The 6,139-nt window shown below is 38.9% G+C and overlaps 1 protein-coding gene across 2 annotated transcripts in view; it reads right to left on the bottom strand.

Moving 5' to 3' along the window:
• The window catches only part of LOC106869941 (ras-related protein Rab-5B), an 80,938-nt gene that overhangs the window by 9,522 nt on the left and 65,277 nt on the right, over positions 1–6,139 (bottom strand). The gene's annotated exons all lie outside the window — the stretch shown is intronic.

Here is a 6,139-nt window from a genome sequence, read left to right as displayed (position 1 = left end):
GACAACTGCACACATGCCAATGGACAACTGCACACATGCCAATGGACAACTGCGCACATGCCAGTGAACAAACATGCACATGCCAGTGAACAAACATGCACATGCCAGTGAACAAGCACAAATGCTACTGAACAAGTACACACATGCTAGTGAACAAGTGCAGCTAAGTAAACAAGTATACCTATGCAAGTGATTAAAGCATGTATATTGAGCACAATTCATATGTTTCAAGACATTTACTGCATCAATGAAAGGAGAAAACAGCAGAAGAGTAAAAGACATTGTGATAGGGGGAGGAGAGATCTTTTATGTCCTTGTTTGACCTTCTTGAAATAGTTGCCTAAACCAACCTTAAATAATATTACTGTCTTCCAAATGCCAACCACTTTACAGTGAGTGATGGGTACTTTTAACATGGCACAGGCACTAGCAAGCTCAGCAAGTAACTCGCAAGACAGAAAAAGAATATTAAAAAAAAGCCCCCTTAAAGTGGACGGTGGATATTTTGAGAGGGAGAGGTGGATTTATGCCGGGTATAAAATAGAGGGACAAACAAAGGTAGCTGGGGAGAAAATAAAGACGGTAGTGACGGGGTACCAGAGCAAACTCTCAAGGTACAAGAAGATGAGCATAAGAGTGGATCATTACTCGTTACTTTTCTCTCACACTCAAATGAGTGAAAGTGTAATTGATGATTAAAGGGGGGTTGATGTGTAGATGTGTTAATGTAACTGAGATATCAGGTAAAGAAAAAAGCTATGAATGAATGAGATATGGAACTCAAAGGACAAAGATGACACAGGAAAAAAAGTCAAGAGTTGAATTTATTAGCAGTGGAGGAGATAGTATACAATCAAAATATTGTAGTGCAACCCAGCACAATTCATATTATGGGAAAGAAAAATGACATTAAATCTATGGATGGCAGAATTCATAGGAAGGCAAAGAAAATACCTAGCAGTACTTAATTATATATCATTACATTTTAAATTCAAACACTGCCAGGATTAACTTTGCTGAAATGAACACCAGTCAAGTACTAGGATTGATTTAATTAACTATATTTCCATTGAATGTGTAGCCTTTTGTGAATGTCAAAAGTAATTATTAACCAGTGCATGACCCACTGTTTTATGCCTACGATAAATAATAGCAAGTAAAGAACACTGAAATGAGAGAAACATTACAGTGATCAGAATACATGTGAGTTTTTAACTAGTTTTATTTCTATATGCAACGTTATAGGCAACAAACCACAGAAACAAGATTTTAGCAATCAATGTCTGTGTATACAATATTTTTAGTGAATTTAAGGTGGTGAGCTGGCAGAAATGTTAGCACACTGGGTGAACTGCTTAGCAGTATTTTATCTGTCTTAACATTCTGAGTTCAAACTCCACCAAGGTTGACTTTGCTTTTCATCCTTTCGGGGTCGATAAATTAAGCACCAGTTGTGTACTGGGGTTGATCTAATCGACTAGCCCCCACTCCCCAAAAATTTTGAGCCTTGTGCCTGGAGTAGAAAAGAATATTTTTAGTGAATTTAACATCTTTATAATTGGGATGTGTCTATGTGACCCTGGTACAGTAAATTGACTGACCAACAAAAATTTTTACTTCTGATGGATCCCCAACTCTGCTGGGAGCAACATACAACTAGCCATGTGTAAACACATTAGTCACGTAAAGAGAGAAAGAGACAGACAGCTACATGGTATTTCTTCACCATTACAGACATTAACTACACTAGTATCTAATGAGAAAGTCACACGATTATGAAACTAACCACTACGCGCTTACTACACACAGTAAGAGAGGTCGACCAGCGGATATATTTAATATCGACCATCACTACTACTAGCCATGAACTGCTGAGAGAGCCTGTACATAGGCACTAGACTTCCAAAAAATAATAGGCACTAGACTTCCAAAAAATAATAGCCAAATCTCTCTCAAATCATACCATTTCAAACCTTTTGATACTAGTCCACCTGAAACTGCCCTTGATTCAGATGTAAAAATGTGTGTTTTGATCTGAATTAAAACATTCCATCAAAATTTTACCTCTGCCTTAGCTAAAACGGAGGTAGTTTTCAGTGTCGTGTTTGTTTGCCTGTGGACAAGGTATCTCAAGAACTGCTGGATGGATTCAAATGAAACTTTCAGGGATGTTTGGCATCGTGACAGGCACGAACTGATTAGATTTTGGGATCGATCCGGTACCAGACAAGGATTCTGGATTATTTTTCCAGTTTTTTCTTTTAATTTTTGAGAGTGGTCAGGTTCATTTTTAGTATTCTCGTTTGTGAGAGCAGTCGAGTTGATTTTTAAAATGAGAATATCTGAAATAATCTCTGGTTAATCGTTGAAAGGATGTTGGTGTTGCTTTGGCAGAGGTTTGTGCTCTTGTTTTTAATAAACTCATTTTCAAAATGATTTGAAATGTAAGCAGCATATATCAATCAATAATATGGTAATGAGAGGGTTAAAGGATGTACTAAGCCCAAATAAAAGACAATATGTTCACAGCTGGAGTGGAATAAACCTGTGGCCTAACAACAACATATACAATCGGAAAGTGAAGTTAACCAGTCATGACACTGATTCACACCAACTATATACATATGGTTATCTGCTAGAAAAAGCAGCTAAATCTTTCACAAATCACACATTACTGCACAACGGCACTACCAGGTTATGCTGTTAGAAAAAAAAAAAAAAAATTACCAGAATGGTAATGCTGAAACACTTTCCATCAAACAGGTCTGGATCACCTCACCTGATGATGAATGAATGTTGAGCTTTTCGTCAAGCAGTCTTAATAGGAGCCACCACAACCAGTGGGTTGGTCACCCAGCTATAATACTAACACATAGCACAGTTAGTAAGAGGGATGCTGTGTTTAATAAATCTATAATGATTTAAAACTTTTTAATTTTAACCAACTCCATGTTAAAGAAAGAAAAATTACATGGGTGCAAATTATTTTGTATTGTCTTTTCATTGATAAGAGGAGAGATGGGACAAGTTTCATTTTCTTCTTTTCTTTTCGAAGAGGAAGGGGATGCTCTTAGTCAGTTTGAGAAGCACTGAGCTAGGGTATCAGTCAACCACCTCTATAACCCAACAAATGAAAGAGGATTATTTAAAAGCTCTTTAAAATTAACAGTATGGATGTGGAAGCAACATACTAGAGGAGGCAGTAGCAACATGGAGGCTATCAGACGGTTAATTACTGGTTAATACCAGTTGCCTAGTTGAGAAAATAACAATGGTTTGATGATGATCTAATTCAGTGAGGGAAGAGGGTGAGCTTGTCAGGCTTTCTGCTACAAGTTACCAAGCTGATGAGGTGTGTAACTCAGCCAGGTGTCACCAACAGCTTTGCATAAACACCAACTTAACTGAGAGTAGCAAAAAGATTAGAGGTGGGAAGAGGAGATCCAAGAGAGGAAGATGGGAGGAAGAGGTGCAAGTGAGAGGCAAGAGGAAAACGTGAGGGAGAGAGAGAGAGGTGAGAGGAAGAAGTGCAAGGGCAGGAGGAAGAGTAAAAGAATATGTTATGTTTGATTATCAGTGTGTTCCTATGAGTTATTAGTCAATTAATTATACAACTATAATTATCAGTGCTTCCTTGCTAAGAGAAAAAAATCATCTGGAAATGTGAGCTTGCTATAACAGACTAGTTTCCTACCCAGATGGAGGTATATATCCACTTCATGGATGGAACAGGAGTTCAGTATTTGTCCCCAGAATTCCTTAGGGGAGACATTCATTTTTCAAAGGAGGAGGCAGGTAGGTTAAGTTTCAATTCAGAGTTGTGGATAATCTCACATTATCTGTATCACTAATTCTGTTGTGTCTGGGGAGAGTCATTTTCTTCTTGTGCCTTATAATTTAACACACTCACCAGTAAAATTTTACCGGTGAGTGTCTTTAAAATTTTACTGGTGAGTGTGTTAATTTATAAGACAAAAAAAGAAAATGACTCTCCCCAGACACAACAGAATATGCTTCAACACACGAACTCACATAAAGAATCTTGCAAACCAAATCCAAAAACGAAATGTATCATTAATGCTCTCCGGAAAGGCATGGCCATCACCCAATAATACTGGTTATCCCTTATCTGTAATTTTAAAGAATACCACTAAGGACTAGTGAACACTATACAATAGAATGGGTAAGCTCACATCAGATCTAATTTTTGATTATTTTCACATACTTTGATAATGTAAACAGCTTCAAAACGTGACAGTCACAGCACCTATTTCCTATTTCTCTTCCCAATAAAACTAACATGGATGGTTACTGCTGATAATGAATAATGGAATATTTTATGTCTGCCCACATAGTTTCACTGATGTGTGAAATAAATAGTTCAACAGGTCATTGTTAAGTAGCACAGCCTCAGCCAGTCCTGTTTAAGTAGATTTCTGACGTGGACATAGAGAGCACAGCCAAACACTTAAAAGCAACAATCCTCAAAATCTTACAGCTAGATACAAAACAGATATATGAATATATTTTATAATTCTGTTTAGTCATTGCTGAACCAATAACCAGTTTTTATAGCTCAATATGCCAGAGCTAAGAGTCTAGCGGTGAGAATTCACTGATGCCCTAACATCTAAACTCTTAAGGTTCTGATGAAGCTATAAGATGGCACACTGTCAATCACCAATGGGGGCACAGCTCCCTATAGCAGAAACAACTGTTGCCCAAGGAGTGGGATTATGTAACCCCAGTTCATTTGTCATTTATTAACACACACCCTCCCTCTCTCTCTCTCATATAATATTCATCATCACCATTTAACATCCGCTGTCCATGCTGGCATGGGTTGGACAGTGTGACCAGAATTGGCAAGCTGCAGGGTCTGCACCAGACTCTAGTCTTATCTGGCAAGGTTTCTACAGCTGGATGCTCTTCCTAATGCCAACCACTTTACAGAGTGTGCTGGCTGCTTTTACATGGTACCATGTAGGTGCTTCTATGCAGCATTGCACAAGCACTTTCACAAAGTGCTGCATGGGTGATTTTACACAGTACCACATGGGTGCTTGTAAGTGGTGCCACCACGAGTGTTTTACACCACCAGAAGAATCAGTCTTAACACTTCTGCTGTGGGGTAAGGGTCTTCTTGTGTACAGCCAGGCACCAAGTATCTCAGTCCTTTGTCATCTCGCCTCATCGCCATTCATCATCATTTTAACATACATTTTCCAGTGCATTGAGTTAACTGAGGCATATTTTTTTATGGCTGGATACCCTTCCTATCACCAATCCTCACCTGTTTCCAAGCAACATGATATTTCTCCTTAACCACAAGTTTTTGCAAAATATTGGAAATGAATCCCTTTGCTTGTATGACAGTTACACCCATTTACAACAAACAGATAATATCAAAACAAGGAAATGCAAACACACAATGGGCTTTTTTTCAGTTTCTACATATCAAATCCACTTACAAGATTTTGGTTAGCCCAAGATTTTGGAAGACACTTGCATGAAGTCCCACACAGTGGGGCTGAGCCTGAGACTGGTTGAAGAACAAATTTCACAATCACACGCACACGAAGGTGCAGGCATGGTTGTGCGGTTAAGAAGTTTGCTTCCCGCCTACATGGTTTTCAGTTCAGTCTCACAATGTAGCACCTTGAGCAAGTGGCTTCTACTGTAGCCTTAGACTGAAAACCTGTGACTGGATTTAGCGAACGAAAACCAAAAGAATCCGGTCATGTGTGTGTGGCTTTCTAGAGGGAGCATGTTTTGGGAAAGAAAGACGGGGGCCTTATTATTGTTAAAATAAGGACTAAGAAACACAAACACAAACAATATGAAAGATAAGAAGAGAGATGAGTGATTTGGGAGTGCCTAAGTGGGGTTAGCAGGAGACCAGCCAATAGTGGTAAAAAAGGCAATAGCATATCTGTGGGCCAGAGGTTGGAGTGTCCTTTCGGAGGATTTCAAGCAATGATGGGGGTACAAACACACACACACACACACACACGACAGTCTTCTTTCAGTTTCCATATACGAAATCCACTCACAAAGCTTTGGTGGGCCTGAAGCTATAGTGTGTGTGTATATGTGTGTGTGTGTGTGTGTGTGTGTGTGTGTGTGTGTGTGTGTGTGT

This window comes from Octopus bimaculoides, chromosome 10, assembly GCF_001194135.2.
Source record: "Octopus bimaculoides isolate UCB-OBI-ISO-001 chromosome 10, ASM119413v2, whole genome shotgun sequence".
Classification (NCBI taxonomy): Eukaryota; Metazoa; Mollusca; class Cephalopoda; order Octopoda; family Octopodidae; genus Octopus; species Octopus bimaculoides.
This window is presented reverse-complemented; position numbering and strand designations above follow the sequence as displayed.